At 37.5% G+C, this 18,254-nt stretch overlaps 1 protein-coding gene across 5 annotated transcripts in view; it reads left to right on the plus strand.

Annotated features, from left to right (window-relative positions):
* CMSS1 (cms1 ribosomal small subunit homolog) overlaps positions 1–18,254 on the plus strand; it is a 403,057-nt gene that overhangs the window by 354,470 nt on the left and 30,333 nt on the right. The gene's annotated exons all lie outside the window — the stretch shown is intronic.

The following is an 18,254-nucleotide window of genomic DNA, read 5'->3' on the forward strand; positions in this document are numbered from 1 at the left end:
AGGAGCCTAAGCAATGGAAACGGTAGCTCATGCTCAATTCCTCACTGTATGTGAGAGTGAAAAGGCAAAGATGGCACCTAGGAAAAACACACTGGAGAAGCACCTGCCAGGTTAGACATGAAGCTGATGGAGCACCACAAGCCTGTAGAGGACTTTGAGTGGGCCAGTGTCCCACACCTGGACCTGGGACAGTGTGACCAGAAGAGGCCAGGAAACCGAAGGTTGAGGCTCGCTAAACTTCTCCAAGCAGCCCCCTCAAAGCAACCAGATGCCCTGGGTTGGGCATGACAGACTAGGCCTCGAGTTTGCTGCTCTTCCTCTTGCCTCCTGTCCCTGTGTTCGTTTTGCTGACATGGCCTTAGGGCCTTCACTGAGTTCACTCTCCACAGGGTGGATGTGGGAGTGTTCTTTCTCAGTCAGGCTGGTGGGAGTCCCTTAATGAGCTGGGAACATGGTTCTTGAAGAGTAGTTCCCAGCCCTGCTTTTCCAGCCAAATGAAACATTATGGCTCTTAGGGATGAGTAATTTTGCAAAACACTTTAGACTGTTGAAGTACAGCTGTGTCTCCAGCATTAGTTTTCAGTGTGTATAGTTGGATTTCCCAGAGAACAGCTGACCACTTCTAGAAATACAGAAAAACACCCCTCGCAAATAAGTGCAATTGAACTTGATTAATCAAGGTGGATTTTTAAAAACCAGGTCACAACATAATGATAAAAGGAACAGGTCAACCAACAGGAAGTAGTAACTATTCTAAATTTGCATGTACCTAATATACTTAATGAGGTGTGTAAATAAAAATTGATAAAATTACTAGAAAACATGGACGAAGTCAAAATAAAAGTGGGAGATGTTAATGCACATGTCAATAATTGATAGATAAAGCATAAAAATTCATAAACCTGTGACAGATTTGAAAAACATAGTAATTAAGTTTTTATGAACACATAGAGAACTCTGCACCTAACAATTAGAAACTATATATCCTATTCAAAAACACTTTGAAACATTTTAAAAAATTGATTATATACCAGGTCAGAGGCTGGCAAACTGTAGCCCATGGACCAAATCCAGCCAGAATGTGTTTCTGTAAATAGTTTATCAGAACACAACCATGCCCAGTCATTTACATATTGCCTAGAGTTGTTTCTGCACACCAGCAGAGTTTAGTAGTCACTGACAGAGACTTTATTGCTCTGCAAACCCTACATCTGTTTGCTATATTGTCCTTTACCTAAGAATTTTGCTGATCTCTGTGCTAGAAAATAAAGCAAGTGTTAATAAATTTCAGGAATTGGTATCCAGGCCTTTTTCTCTAACCACAATACAAACAAAAAGATAACTTTAAAAAATCTGTTGGGAAATTTTAAAATACTCGTCTTAATAAATAATCAAAGAAAAATCTTTATGGAAACCTAAAATCTTGAGACTTAAATAATGGCAATGCTATACTATTGAAATATGTGGTATTCAGCCTAAGTTACATTGAGACCAAATGTATAGCTTTAATGCTGACATCAGTAAAAGAAAAATTTAGTGGGCTAAATATCCAACTACAAAAATTAGAAAATCAGTAGAGTAAACCTAAGGAAAGTAAAGGATGTTAATTAGTGCAATAGAAGTCAAAGATGCAATAGAAAGCATCTATAAATTTATATAGAGAGAGAACCTGTGTGTGTGTGTGTGTGTGTGTGTGTGTGTTTAAAGAAAGACCTCTCCAGGGTTGTCAAGAAGAAATAAGCTACAAATAAACAATAAAGAAATGAACAAGGAGACAACCTGTGTCATAATATAACCATTAGAAATGGAAGCATTTGTTTAAAAAATACCCACAAAAAGAACACTACACTCTACTTGTTTTACTGACAGATTTCACCAAGTATCAAGGAACAGATCATCTCAACTACAGGCTTATCTTGGAAATGCTGCAGGTTTGGTTCCAGACCACCACAGTGAAGCAACTATCATGATAAAGCAAGTCAAATGAATTTTTTGCTTTCCCGGTGCATATAAAAGTTACATTTACACTACGCAATAGTCTATTATGTGTGCAGTAGTGTTATGTTTAAAAAATGCACATACCTTAATTTAAAAATTCTTTATTGCTAAAAAATGCTAATCATCATCTGAACTTTCATCAAGTCATAATCTTTTTGCTGGTGAAGGGTCTTCCCTCAGTGTTGACTAATCACAGTGGTGGTGGCAATAATAAAAAAAATTATTATTTTTTTAATAAGACAACAATGAAGTTTGCCTCATCAATGAGCTCTTCCTTTCATGAACAATTTTCAAACAACAGTGCTATTTAATAGCATTTAACCCATTAGTAGAACGTCTTTTAAAATTGGAGTCTCTCAGTCCCTTCCTCTGCATTATCAACTAGTTAATGTAATATTTTAAATCTGTTGTCATTTCAGCAGTCTTCACCACCAGTAGATTTCATCTCATAAGAAGTAAATCCTCATCCATTCAAGTTTTATCATGGGATTGCAGCAATTCAGCCATATCTTCTTCAGGCTCCACTTCTAATCCTAGTTCTCTTATTATTTCCACAACATCTGCAGTTACTTCCTTCACTGAAGTCAAAGTCACCCATGAAGGTTGAAAACAACTTCTTCCAAACTCGTGAATGTTGGAATGGGTGGAGCCAACATGGCGGCGTGAGTAGGACAGTGGGAATCTCCTCCCAAAAACATATATACTTTTGAAAATACAACAAACACAACTAGCCCTAAAAGAGAGACCAGAAGACGCAGGACAGTGGCCAGACTGCAGCTACACCAGCGAGAACCCAGCGACTGGTGAAAGGGGTAAGATACAAGCCCCGGCCCTGCGGGACCCGAGCGCCCCTCCCCCCAGCTCCCGGCGGGAGAACAATAGGCAGAGCGGGAGGGAGACGGAGCCCAGGACTGCCGAACACCCAGCCCCAGCCATCCGGGCCAGAGCGCAGACACAGTACATGCCCAGGGGGCCCTGGATACTGGGGGAACAAGGAGTAAGACCTCTGAGCGGGGGCCGAAGCTGATGCCCCTGTGACAAAGAAAAGCGGGGGCTTTTTGAAAGTCTTAAAGGGACAGGGACTTAACAGCTTGACAGAAACAACCCAGGTCACAGTACAGCAGCTGGAAATTACAGGGAAAACCGGGTGCACTAACCCCCTGGGCAACAGCTCTGAGACCCCTCACAGAGGCAAACAGTCAAGCAGCACCCCCATCCATTACCCCACTGGGGGCTGCAAAAGCAGAGAAGCAGCCTGAGACAAATTCCGCCCACAGAAAGGGAAATTTCTCCCTTCCGGCCAGGCAAGACACAAAGACCCACTCTACACGCAATTGCCCAACAGAAGCCACTAGGGGTCGCAGTTGTCCCAGTAAAGAAAGGCCAGTAGCAAGTGAAAATTTTGGCCCTCCCACCTGACAGTCAATAGCACCTGTCAACATGAAAAGGCAAAAAAATATGATCCAGACAAGACTAACCCAGACAGCTTCGGCATCTGCTACATCTTCCCCTGAGAAGGAATCTGGAGAGATAGATTTAGCCAGTCTTCCTGAAAAAGAATTCAAAACAAAAGTCATAACCATGCTGATGGACTTGCAGAGAAATATGCAAGAACTAAGGAAGGAGAATTCAGAAATAAAACAAGCTCTGGAAGGACTTCAAAACAGAATGGACGAGATGCAAGAGATCATTAATGGACTAGAAAACAGAGAACAGGAACGCAGAGAAGCGGATGCAGAGAGAGATAAAAGGATCTCCAGGAATGAAAGAATTTTAAGAGAGCTGAGTGACCAATCGAAAAGGAACAATATAAGAATTATAGGTATTCCAGAAGAAATAGAGAGAGAAAAGGGGATAGAAAATGTCTTTGAAGAAATAATTGCTGAAAATTTCCCCAAACTAGGGGAAGAAATGGCCTCTCAGACCACAGAGGTACACAGAACTCCCATGACAAGGGATCCAAGGAGGGCAACACCAAGACACATAATAATTAAAATGGCAAAGATCAAAGACAAGGACAAAGTATTACAGGCAGCCAGAGAGAAAAAAAAGGTTACCTACAAAGGAAAACCCATCAGGCTATCATCAGACTTCTCAACAGAAACCCTACAGGCCAGAAGAGAATGGCATGATATACTTAATGCAATGAAACAGAAGGGCCTTGAACCAAGACTACTGTATCCAGCACGAATATCATTTAAATATGAAGGAGGGATTAAACAATTCCCAGACAAGCAAAAGTTGAGGGAATTTGCCTCCCACAAACCACCTCTACAGGGCATCCTACAGGGACTGCTCTAGATGGGAGCACTCCTAAAAAGAGCACACAACAAAACACCCAACATATGAAGAAGGGAGGAGGAGGAATAAGAAGGGAGAGAAATAAAGAATCATCAGACTGTGTTTATAATAGCTCAACAAGCAAGTTAAGTTAGACAGTAAGATAGTAAAGAAGCTAACCCTAAACCTTTGGTAACCACAAACTTAAAGCCTGCAATGGCAATAAATTCATACCTTTCAATATTCACCCTAAATGTAAATGGACTGAATGCACCAATCAAAAGACACAGAGTAATAGAATGGATAAAAAAAGCAAGATCCATCCATATGCTGCTTACAAGAGACTCACCTCAAACCCAAAGACGCGCACAGACTTAAAGTCAAGGGATGGAAAAAGATATTTCAAGCAAACAACAGAGAGAAGAAAGCAGGTGTTGCAATTCTGGTATCAGACAAAACAGACTTCAAAATAAAGAAAGTAACAAAAGACAAAGAAGGACATTACATAATGATAAAGGGCTCAGTCCATCAAGAGGATATAGCCATTATAAATATATATGCACCCAATACAGGAGCACCAACATACCTGAAACAAATATTAATAGAACTAAAGGAGGAAATAGAATGCAATGCATTCATTCTAGGAGACTTCAACACACCACTCACTCCAAAGGACAGATCCACCAGACAGAAAATAAGTAAGGACACAGAGGCACTGAACAACACACTAGAACAGATGGACCTAATAGACATCTACAGAACTCTACATCCAAAAGCAACAGGATACACATTCTTCTCAAGTGCACATGGAACATTCTCCAGAACAAACTCGTGAATGTTGATGTCTTGACCTCTTCTCCTGAATCACAAATGTCTTTAATGACATCTAGAATGGTGAAGCCTTTCTAGAAGATTCTCAGTTTACTTTGTCCAGATCCATCAGAGGAATCACTATCTGTGGCAGCTATAGCCTTACAAATTGTATTTCTTAAATAATGAGATTTGAAAATCATCATTACTACTTGGTCCAGGGGCTGCAGAATGGATGTTGTGTTAGCAGTCATGAAAACGGCATTCATCGCTCTGTACATCTCCATCAGAGCTGTTGACCATGAACATTGTCAGTGAGCAGTAATATTTTAAAAGGAGACTTTTTTCTGAGCAGTAGATCTCAACAGTGAGCTTCCAATATTCTGCAAACCATGGTGTAAATAGATGTGCTGCCAGCTAGACTTTTTTGTTCCAGTTCTAGACCACTGTCAGAATAGATTAATTTTAAGAGCTCTAGAATTTTCAGAATGTTAAATGAACATTGGCTTCAATTTAATGTCATCAATTATGTCAGCATCTAATGAGAGTCAGCCTGTCCTTTGAAGCTCTGAAGTCAGACACTGACTTCTCCTCTCTAGCTATGCAAGTCCCAGATGGCCTCTTTGAACAGATGGCTGTTTCATCTACACTGAAAATCTGTTCTTTATTGTAGCCACATTCATTAATGATTTTACCTAGATCTTCTGGATAACTTCCTGCAGTTTCTACATCAGCACTTGGGGCTTCACCTTGCACGTTCATGTTATTGAGGTGGCCTCTTTCTTAAACCTTATGAAGTAACCTTAGCTAGCTAGCTTCAGACTTCTGCAACTACTACACTTCTCTCAGCCTTCAGAGAGTTGAAAAGAGTTAGGGCCTTGCTTTGTATTAGGTCTTGGCTTAACAGAATGTTGTGGCTGGTTTGAGCTTCTTTCCAGACCACTGAAACTTTTTCTACATCAGCAATAGTGCTGTTTGGATTTCTTATCATTCACGTGTTCACTAGAGTGGCACTTCTAATTTCTTTGAAGAACTTTTCCTTTGCATTCCCAGTTTGGCTGTTTGAAACAAGAGGCCTAGCTTTTGGCCTAACTCAGCTTTCAACATGCCTTGCTCACTTCTAGCTTCTGATTAAACTGAGACACATGTGATGCTTCCCTTCACTTGAATATTTAGAGGCTATTACAGGTTTCTTAATTGGCCTAATTTCAATATTGTTCCGTCTCAGGGAATAGGGAGACCCAAGGAGAGAGAAAGAGGAACAGTTGGTCAGTAAAGCAGTCAGAACAAACACAGCATTTATCAATTAAGTTTGCCATCTTCTATGAGTGTGGTCCATGGTGCCCCCAAACAATTACAATAGTAACATCAAAGATCACTGATCAAAAATCACTATAACAAATATAATAATAATGAAAAGTTTGAAATTTTGCAAGAAGAACCAAAATGTGACACAGAGGCATGAAGTAAGCAACTGCTGTTGGAGAAATGGTGCTGAATGACTTGCTCAACTCAGGGTTGCCACAAGCCTTCAATTTGTAAAAACCCAGTATCTGCAAAGGACAATGAAGTGAAGCACAGTAAATGAGTTATGCCTGTGTACACAATGATTTCAGATGATAGAAAATAAGGGAACATTTCCAATCTCTTATGAAGCTTATATAACCTCAATACCTAAACCAGACAAGAACAGTAGTAGAAAGGAAAATTATCTCAATCTGACTTTTGAACATTGATGGGAAAAAAGTCTAAATAAAATGTTAACGTTATCAAATAAGAAGTGCATCATGACTAATTGGGATTAACAATTGGTCAAAACAGAATAACGAGCTTTAATGTTAGACTATTTTTACAGTTCACTGTATTAACATTTCAGGTGAAAACCTATATGATCATCTCAATAAATGAAAAAAAGCATTGCATTAAATGTAACACCTATTCATGATTTTAAAAAATAAAAGACAAACCTCTTAGCAAACAAGGAATTAAAGGAAACATCATTAAGCTATAAGCAGCATCTTTTCATGAAATGGGAGTGTGTGTGAAGATCGTAGATTCTGGGATTAAATATCTGGGATTCAAATCCCAGCTCTACTGATTATTGGTTGTGTGACATTGGGCAAGTGTTACAAATTGTTTAATGAAAGCTTCTGTCATTATTTGTTTAAGTCAGGTTTATTGATAATTTACATATTGTAAAATTAACCCTTTTTTGTGTACGCTTCTATAAATTTTGACTAATGCATACGGTTGTATAGCAACCTCAATTAAAACATAGAGCATTTCCATCACCCCCCTGAAAGTCTCCCATCTCCAGTCCCCAGTAACTATTGATTTATCTTTCATCCCTGTAGTTTTACCTTTCCCACAATGTTAAATAATTGGAATCACACATCACATAGACTCTTGAATCTGGCTGCTTTTGCTTAGCATCATACTTTTGAAACTTATCTGTGTTGTGTGTCTTAGTAGTTAGTTTTGTTGAGAAACTATGAGAACTAATAAGAGAATTCAATAGGGTAGATCTAGGTTTTTGTTTTTGGCTACCTCAGTTTATACAATTCAAAGGATCCTCTCTTAGAAAAAGAATACAAAATTCCTGATACAAAATTAAGTGTGGAAGTTGTTTAAAAAAGAAATCATGACAGTACTACAACAAACACAGGAATTCTGAAAAATTTTACTTTGGCCATCCCCACCAAATAAGAAAATATATTTGTATGGTTTCTTTAAAGCTATGTAAGATGTACCTTCTACTGTATTTACCTACCAAAGGGAACTTCCAGTTTGAATAGGCAAAAATGGGAATGTAATTCTCTGCTTACAGTTCTACATTTTTGATGATTGGAAGAATTTTCACTGATTAGTTTTTAGTTTCATACACTCCAAACTTGGTTTCTCCTCGACCTCCTACATAGCTCTAGGGAAGGTTTCTACAAATGTGTTTGTGTCATGATCTACAACCTCTAGCCCTGCACACTTTGTGTCAGGATGTCTGGTGAGTTGGCACAAGGTTGTAGGAATATTCCTGGGAAAACTGCTACACTAGGACAGCTAGTAATAATTCACTTTAGACTATGAATGTGAACCATATAATATCCCATTAAACACTAAGTAACATATGTCCAACCAACTTCCTTTAATTGGATTCCCAAAAGGCTTGCTCCCATTCCAGCACTATTCACTGGGGGATATGTGACAGAGGAATTCTGAGTGAAAATAGTGGCCTATTTATTTTAACCACAATATATCTTTCTTTTGCAAATTTCAAAGAAGAATTAACTGTAAAATCCATTGCAAGAGTCCTTCCCAGGATCTAAAAGGAATTCATGAAAGCAAGTACTTTGAAGCTTAAGGAAATTGCCCGGAAATTGGTCTTCTAATACTTCTCATAAGGAGGTCGAAGGCAACAATTGAGGGAAAGAGAGGACATGTGCAAGTCTTTATTTTAGCATGCTCTTTTGCCTTATGTTTAGAAAGGACAATGTACTTGACTTCTCTTTCGGAAGAAGTCAACTAATTCCATCTGGTGATTTTTTTTTTTTAAGACTCTCAAGGAGTTGGAGATGAGGCACCACTGTCTTGGTGACTCACTGCCTGGGCTGAATCAGTCCCTGGGACTGAGTGGCACAGTCCTGGCTTAACCCTCAAATGCCAGTAGTCGTAGAGGAACCTGGGTGCTGGAGCCAGGCAGAGTGGGTTGGGTCCCCATACTTCTAATACTCTCTTACTGGAGATCACAGAACTAGCATCCCTACTCAGAAAAGCAATTTTCTCTTTGGGACCAAAAAACATCACAGACTAGAGAAACAGCTAATTTATTCAACCTATGGTGATATGAGATGAACTCATCTTATATGTTAAAATGTTTCAGGTGAAATCATTTTTGGCACAAAAAGTAACTTAGAGCATTTGGTTAACAAGGTATTTTAAATATGTCTCATGGGTTTTGTTGCATAAGAGTCACATACCCTTAAAAATGTGTTCTCTTCAACTAGATTGCTTAAATATAGAATGTACTCTTCAGTTATCAGATTCTGGGCAATGGAGGAATATAGAATTGAGAAAAAAATTTTAAATGTTACTTGAGTTTTAAATATTTATAGGTTTCATCCTGGTATGTAGTTATTTGTGTTTTATCCATTTCATCTTAAAGTGGCTTTTAAAGCTAATACAGGTATGGATTTCTGTATGGGGGTTTAGTGTTTTACACAGAGAATATATATTACTTTTTTGGGGTATCATTAATATACACTTACATGAGCAACATTGTGGTTACTAGATTCCCGCTATTATCAAGTCCCCACCACATACCCCATTACAGTCACTGTCTATCAGCATAGTAAGATGCTATAGAATCACTACTTGTCTTCTCTGTGCTATACTGCCTTCCCTGTGCCCCCACACCCACCTTATGTGTGCTAATCGTAATGCCCCTTACTCCTCTTATCCCTCCCTTCACACCCATCCTCCCCAGTCCCTTTCCCTTTGGTAACTGTTAGTCCATTCTTGAGTTCTGTGAGTCTGCGGCTGTTTTGTTCCTTCAGTTTTTTCTTGGTCTTATACTCCACAAATGAGTGAAATAATTCGATACTTGTCTTTCTCCACCTGGCTTATTTCACCGAGCATAATACCCTCTCGCTCCATCCGTGTTGTTGCAAATGGTAGGATTTGTTTTCTTCTTATGGCTGAATAATATTCCATTGTGTATATGTACTACCTCTTCTTTATCCATTCATCTACTGATGAACACTTAGGTTGCTTCCATTTCTTGGCCATTGTAAATACGGTGCAATAAACATAGGGTTGCATATGTCTTTTTGAGACTGGGAAACTGCATTCTTAGGGTAAATTCCTAGGAGTAGAATTCCTGGGTCAAATTGTATTTCTATTTGGAGTTTTTTGAGGAACCTCCATACTGCTTTCCACAATGGTTGAACTAATTTACATTCTCATCAGCACCCCTTTCTCTACATCTTTGCTAACATTTGTTATTGTTTGTCTTTTGGATGCTGACGATCCTTACTGGTGTGGGGTGATATCTCATTGTGGTTTTAATATGCATTTCTCTGGTGATTAGTGATGTGGAGCATCTTTTCATGTGCCTGTTGGCCATCTGAATTTCTTCTCTGGTGAAGTATCTGTTCAGATCCTCTGCCCATTTTTTAATTGGATTATTTGCTTTTTGTTTGTTGAGGTATGTGAGCTCTTTGTATATTTTGGATGTCAAACCCATATCAGATATGTCATTTATTAATATATTCTCCCATACTGTAGGATACCTTTTTGTTATTCTGATGGTATCCTTTGCTGTACAGAAGCTTTTTAGTTTGATATAGTCCCACTTGTTCATTTTTGCTTTTGTTTCCCTTGCCCATGGAGGTATGTTGATGAAGAAGTTCATGTTTATATTCAAGAGAGTTTTGCCTATATTTTCTTCTAAGAGTTTTATGGTTTCATGACTTACATTCAGGTCTTTGATCCATTTCGAGTTTTCTTTTGTGTATGGAGTTAGACAGTAATCCAGTTTCATTCTCTTACATGTAGTTGTCCGGTTCTGCCAACACCAGCCATTGAGGAGGCTGTCATTTCCCCATTGTGTATCCATGGCTCCTTTATTATATATTAATTGACCATATATGCTTGGTTACTATCTGGGCTCTCTATTCTGTTTGACTGGTCTATGGGTCTGTTCTTGTGCCAGTACCAAATTGTCTTAATTATGGTGGATTTGTAGTAGAGCTTGAAGTTGGGAAGTGAGATGCCCCCTGCTTTATTCTTCCTTCTCAGGATTGCTTTGGCCTATTTTGAGCCTTTTGTGGTTCCATATGAATTTTAGAACTATTTGTTCCAGTTCATTGAAAAATGCTGTTGGTATTTTGATAGGGATCACATTAAATCTGTAGATTGCTTTATGCAGGATGGCCATTTTGACAATATTAAATCTTCCTATCCATCAGCATGGGATATATTTCCATTAACTGGTGTCTTCTTTAATTTCTCTCATGAGTGTCTTGTAGTTTTCAGGGTATAGTCTTTCATATCCTTGGTTAAGTTTATTCCTAGATATTTTATACTTTTTGATGCAATTGTAAATTGAATTGTTTTCCTGATTAATCATTCTGCTATTTCATCATTAGTATATAGGAATGCCACAGATTTCTGTGTATTAATTTTGTATCCTACAACTTTTCTAAATTCAGTTATTAGTTCTAGTAATTTTGGGGTGGATTCTTTAGGGTTTTTTATGTACAATATCATGTCATCTACAAACAGTGACAGTTCAACTTCTTCCTTACCAATTTGGATGCCTTTTATTTCTTTGTGTTGTCTGATTGCCATGGCTAGGATTTCCAGCACTATGTTGAATAAAAGTGGGGAGAGTGGGCATCCTTGTCTTATTCCTGATCTTAGAGGAAAAGCTTTCAGCTTTTTGCTTTTAAGTATGATGTTGGCTGTGGATTTATCATATATGGCCTTTATTATGTTGAGGTACCTGCCCTCTATACCCATTTTGTTGAGAATTTTTATCATGAATGGATGTTTAATTTTGTCAAATGCTTTTTCAGCATCTATGGAGATGATCATGTGGTTTTTGTCCTTCTTTTTGTTGATGTGGTGTATGATATTGATGGATTTTTTAATATTGTACCATCCTTGCATCCCTGGAATAAATCCTACTTGATCATGATGGATAATCTTTTTGATGTATTTTTGAGTTTGGTTTGCTAACATTTTGTTGAGGATTTTTGCATGTATGTTTGTCAAGGATATTGGTCTGTAATTTTCTATTTTTGTGGGGTATTTGCCTGGTTTTGGTATTAGAGTGATACTGGCCTCATAGAATGAGTTTGGAAGTATTCCCTCCTCTTCTACTTTTGGAAAACTTTAAGGAGAATGGGTATTAGTTCTTCTCTAAATGTTTGATCAAAATTCAGTATTGAAGCCATCTCTTCCAGGGGTTTTGTTCTTAGGTAGTTTTTTGACTACCAATTCAATTTCATTGCTGGTAATTGGCCTGTTCAGATTTTCTATTTCTTCCTAGATCAGTCTTGGAAGGTTGTATTTTTCTAGAAAGTTTTCCATTTCTTCTAAGTTATCCAATTTGTTAGCATATAATTTTTCATAATATTCTCTAATAATTCTTTGTATTTCTGTGGTGTTGTGATTTTTCCTTTTTCATTTCTGATTATGTTTATGTGTGTACACTTTCCTTTTTCTTAGTAAGTCTGGTGAGGGGTTTATCTATTTTGTTTATTCTCTTGAAGAAGCAGCTCCTGGTTTCATTCACTCTTTCTGTTGTTTTATTCTTCTCAATTTTATTTATTTCTGCTCTAATCTTTATTATGTCCCTCCTTCTACTGACTTCGGGCCTCACTTGTTTTTCTTTTTCCACTTTCATTAGTTGTGAATTTAGACTGTTCATTTGGGATTGTTCTTCTGTCTTAAAATAAGCCTTAATTGCAATATACTTCCTCTTAGCAAAGCCTTCTCTGTTTCCCACAAATTTTGAGGTTTTGAGTTGTTGCTTTCATTTGTCTCCATATATGCTTGATTTCTGTTTTTATTTGGTCATTGATCCATTGATTATTTACAAGCACGTTGTTAAGCCTCTATGTGTTTGTAGGCTTTTTTGTTTTCTTTGTGTAATTTGTTTCTAGTTTCATACATTTGTGGTCTGAGAAGCTGGTTAGAACAATTTCAATCCTTCTGAATCGACTGAGGCTCTTTTTGTATTGTAGTATGTGATCTATTCTGGGAAACGTTCCATGTGCATTTGCAAAGAATATGTATCCTGCTGCTTTTGGGTGGAGTGTTCTGTACATGTGTGTTAAGTACATCTGTTCTAATGTGTTGTTCAGTGCTTCTGTCTCCTTATTTTCTTTCTAGTTGATCTATCCTTTGTAGTGAGTGGTGTGCTGAAATCTCCTAGAATGAATGCATTGCATTCTATTTCCTCCTTTAATTCTGTTAGTATTTGTTTCACATATGTAGGTGCTCCTGTGTTGGGTGCATGGATATTTATAATGGTTATATCTTGTTGGACTGACCCCTTTATCATTATGTAATGTCCTTCTCTGCCGCTTGTTACTTTCTTTGTTTTGGAATCTATTTTGTCTGATACAAGCACTGCAACTCCTGCTTTTTTGAGAAAACCTAACATTTATGCCAAACTGGCACACAGTGTGAGGAAGGATAAAATTATGTGCTAGATTCCAAAGTACAGTAAGTGTAGAAGGCCAGAGGCCACAGGAAGAAGGAGCTGTTAATCAGCCAAGGCTTCCCTCAAGGATCCCAGGTAAAGATAGGTTGGGAGATGTGAAGAGAAAGGAAGCCCCATAGATAGAAGCCAAATGAGAAATTTCACATGACTAAAGGTAGCTTTTTCTGAGGATGGATATTCCCCAGGAAGGGTCCAGATTCAGTAAATCAAAACACATGACATTTCCTTAAATTCAAATTTCATATAAACAGTAAGCAGTTTTTAATACCATATAGATATCCCCCATGCAGTATTTGGGACATAGCTTTAATAAAAATTATCTGCAATTAAAATGTAATGGGGCATCCTGTATTTTATCTGGCATCCTCAGCTCCAGGGCTTTTATTTTTGAAGACCTCATCATAGCCTCCCTGGGTTGACTGAGGTTCTCTGAACCCAGCTGCCCCCCTGGCTCTCTGATTCAGAACAGCAGTGACGCTGGCAGGGATGCCCCAGCAGCAGGATGGGGTTCAGACTGGTCCACAGCCAACCACACACCTGTTGACTTTTCCAGCATAATAATTTGTCGCTTCCTAAAGGAGATGATAGATTTCCTTTAAAGACTTTTTTTAAATTAAATTTTAATTTTGAAATCATTGTGGATTCTCATGCAGTTGTAAAAAAAAAAATACCGAGAGATCACATGTACCCTTTACCCACATTCCCCCAGTAGAAACAACTTTAAAAACTATATATAATTATAGTTACCTGGCAAACTGTTTTCTACTTGTGGAATGGAAGTAGCTGTACCATTTTCCATTCCTACTTGGCAATGTATGAGTGATCCAGTTTCTCCACATCCTCACCAGCATCTGGTGCTAGTGCTTTTTTATTTATTGTTAGCCATTGATGGGTTTGTAGTGATGACACAGTCTTAAATTGCATTTCACTCTTGGCTAATGATGTGAAACGTATTTTCATGTACTATTTGCCATAGTATATCCTCCTTAGTGAAATGTCTGTTCATGTGTCTATTGCCATTTCCTAATTTGATTATCTGTTGTATTAGTACTGAATTTTAAGAACTGTTTATACTGTTTTGATACTAGTCTATACTTAGTTAGATACGGGGTTTGCAAGTATCTCTCTCACTCTGTAGTTTGTTTTTTCATCCTGGTAACAAGGTCTTTGCAAAGCAAAAGTTTCATTTTTTATAAAGTTTAACTTATCAATTACTCCTTTTATTGATTGTACTTTTTGGTGTCAATATTAAGAACTCTTTGCTTAGCTCTAAAGGTTTCTTTTTACTTTTTTCCAGACAGTTTTATAGTTTTACATTTTACATTTAAGTATATGAGCCATTTCAAGTTAAGTTTTGTGTAAGGTGTGAAGCTTAGGTAGAGGTTCATTTTTTGCCAATGGATTTTTCCCCATCTGTTGAAGAAATATCTTTTCTCACTTGAATTGCTTTTGCACTTTGATCAAAAATCAGTTGGACATATTTGTGTGCATCTCTTTCTGGGTCTGTATTCTATTCCATTCATCTATGGGTCTACCCCACACCAAAACTACTTGATTACTATAACAAATCTTGAAATTGTGTAAACTAATTCCTCCCACTTGATTATTATCTTTCAAAATTGTTCTAACTACTCTAGTTCCTTTGCCATTCTACATAAATTTTATAATAAACTGTATATGTCTAGAGAAAATCTTGCTGGGATTTTGATAGAAACTATGTTAAACCTGTATACCCATTCAGGGAGAGCTGACATCTTTACTATGATTAGTCTTCCAATGCATGAACGCAATATGCCCCACCATTTATTTAGGTCTTCCCTGATTTTTTTATCAGTGTTTTTTTTAAGTTTTCAGCATGAAATCACTACATGTTGTGTTAAATGTACACCTAAATATTGGAGGATCTTTTTCAGCAATTGTAAATGGCAATGCATTTAAAATTTTTGTGTTCACATGTTCAGAAATAAAATTGATTTTTGCATGTTTATCTTATTCTTCAAGTTTGCCAAACCCACTTATTACTTCTAACAGTTTTTTGTTATTTCTTTTTAAGATTCCTTGGAATTTTCTATGTAAATAATCATGTCATCTGCAAATGGGGGCAGTTTGATTTCTTCCTTTCTGATGCATGTTTTATTTCCTTTTCTTGCCTTATTATACTAGTTAAAAATTCTAGCATAATGTTAATTTCTAATATTCTAAAATCATGTTAACAATAATACTGGTCAGAGAAGATAACCTTGCCTTGTTCCCAATCAGGAAGAAAACACTTGGTCTTTCATTACTAAGTGTAATGCTTGCTGTAGGTTTCTATGCATGCCATTTACCAATTCCAGCTCTTTAAATTTGATATATCATGTCCTAGAATATGGTCTATTTTTGTATATGTTCCATAATACTTGAAAGAATATGTATTTTGCTGTTGTTGAGTGGAATGTTCTACAAATGTTGATCAGATCCTATTGATTAATGGTGTCACTCAGTTTAGTATCCTTGCTGATTATCTTTCTAATCATTCTCAGTTTCTGAGAGAGGACTATTGATATTTGCAACTTAATTGTCTATTTCTTCTTTCATTTCTATCAGTTTTTGCTTACCATATTTTGTGGTGCATACATATTTAGGATTGCTATGTCTTCTTAACAGGTTCACCTTTTTACCATTATATAATGTCCTCCTCTTTCCCTAGTCATTTCCTTTATTCTGAAGTCTACTTTATCTGATACTAATATAGGTACTACTGCTTTCTTTTCATCAGCATTTCCCATCATTTTGCTTTCAATTTGCCTATATTGTTATACTTGAGCTAAGCTTCTTATAAACAGCATATAGCTAGGTCGTGTTTTTTAATCCACTCTGTCAATCTCTGTTTTTAAATTGGTATGTTTAGGCCATTTACATTAATGTAGTTGCATGTTGGGGGTTAAATCTGCCATTTTATTTTGTCTTTTATGTTTGCTGTTTTTGTTTCTCTGTTTTCTCTTTCCTGCTTTCCTTTGGGTTACTTGAACATTTTTAGGATTCTACTTTTATTTATCTGGTGCTTTTGAGTGTATCTCTTTGTATGCCTTTGTAGTGTGACTGTGGCCTCGTTAACAATAGGGTAAGTCCTGACCCTCTACTACGCCTCCTCTGACACTTTCCAAATGGGGAAGGTGAGGTGCACTTTGCTACTGTCAGAAGGATGTGAGTGTCCAGGTTCACCATGTTGCCTCCATTAATACTAGAGTGGTGGTGGTGATGGTGTAAGGAGGGAACAGGAGTTCATTACCACCCTTCAAGGATAAAAATCCCCTCAGGGGATCAATCCCTACTCGATCATCTCTGACACTACTGTGGTTGGAGTTGAAGAAGGAGTTGGAATTCCTCCTTACAGCCTGGCAAGAGTGGAAGTCTTAGCTCCCCAGTCAGCCTTTGCTGGTGGGGATGGGGCCACAGTTATTCTGTGGTGTTTGACTGAAGTCAAGTTATTATGGTCTAAAAGTTTTAGGTCTTACTGGGCTCTCCTTTCCCAGTAATCTTGTTAAATAGAGCAGATGTTTGTTGGAGCTTTTTTTGTCTGTCTCATTGGCGTTTCCAGTTTGCTGGCTTCCTTAGCTCTAAGTCTGAGATAATGCAGTAGAAAGAAAACCCAGGGAACTCACTGCTCTATTGTTCCTTGGGCCCCAAAGTCCCTAATAGGTCTGTCTTCTTTGTTCTACCTTTCAGAGATTTCCTGTGTTTGTTTTATATATAATGTCCAGGATTTTTAGCTGTACTTAGGAAGAAAAATTGGGGAAAATATGACTACTACTACTATCTTCCTAGAAGCAGTTCTATAAATGCCAACTTAATTGCTTATTTAAAAACCTTGTTAATATCCTGCCTGCTACTACTCCTTAGATAGAGTCCTTTTTTCATGCTATTCAATTAAAAGTATTTGTATTAATCAGGGTTCTCCAGAAAAACAGAACCAATAGGAGATAGTTATATATAGCTATAAAACTATTAGCTCATGCTATTACGGAGTTGGCAAGCCCCAGGATCTGAAGCGTGAATAGGCAAGTTGGAAATCTAAGAGAGCCATTGTTTAGTTCCAATCTTAGTCAGCAGGCCTGAGATCCAGGAGAGCAAATGGTATAGTTCCAGTCTTAAGGCTGGTCCAGAGCCAGGAAGAACTGATGTTTCAGTTCAAGTCCAAAGGCAGGAAAAATTCTTTTACTCACGGAGGGTCAGTCATTTTGTTCTGGGTCATTAGCCTTTCTGTTTTATTCAGGACTTCATCAGATTGAATAAGGCCTACCCACATTAAGGAAGGCAGTTGGTTTTATTCATTTTACCCATGTAAATGTTAATCTCATCCAAACACATCCTGGCAGAAATACCCAGAATAATGGTTAACCAAATATATGGCATCTTGTGGCTCAATCAAGTTGACACATAAAATTAACCATCACAGTATGCAAACATTTAAAAGCTCAGGACCATCAAATTGGCTAATTGGGACCTAAATATGCATTCTGACCAAGTTTCCCTACAAATTTGCATTTTGGGCTGGCTTTGAGATATATGAAGAAATTCAAAGGGAATAGGTAAAGACTTTCAGAGTTCAAAAATGCATTTAAAGAAAGCAACCACTAAAATCTGTAAGGCAGTATGGCATAATGGAAAGTAAGAAACTTGGAGTTGCCATGTTCCTTCGAGAGAGTTTTATAAACAGTAAAGCGATTAAAACTTACTTTTCCTGATTCTTAGAGTAAGAATTTATTTTTTCCATTTTTGAAAGATTTTAAAGAATCAAAATAGAATTTCTCATATTGATAATCCTTTAGTCATAATCTCTTAACATTCCCTCTGGGGCCAGCACCCAGGTGTCCAGAGCTGGCTGGTTCTCAGTACAACAGTATACTTGTAAGGAAGACTATGGACTCATATAGATCTGGGTTCCCAGGTATGTGACCTG

The sequence above is a fragment of the Manis pentadactyla genome, chromosome 1, assembly GCF_030020395.1.
Source record: "Manis pentadactyla isolate mManPen7 chromosome 1, mManPen7.hap1, whole genome shotgun sequence".
Taxonomy (NCBI): domain Eukaryota; kingdom Metazoa; phylum Chordata; class Mammalia; order Pholidota; family Manidae; genus Manis; species Manis pentadactyla.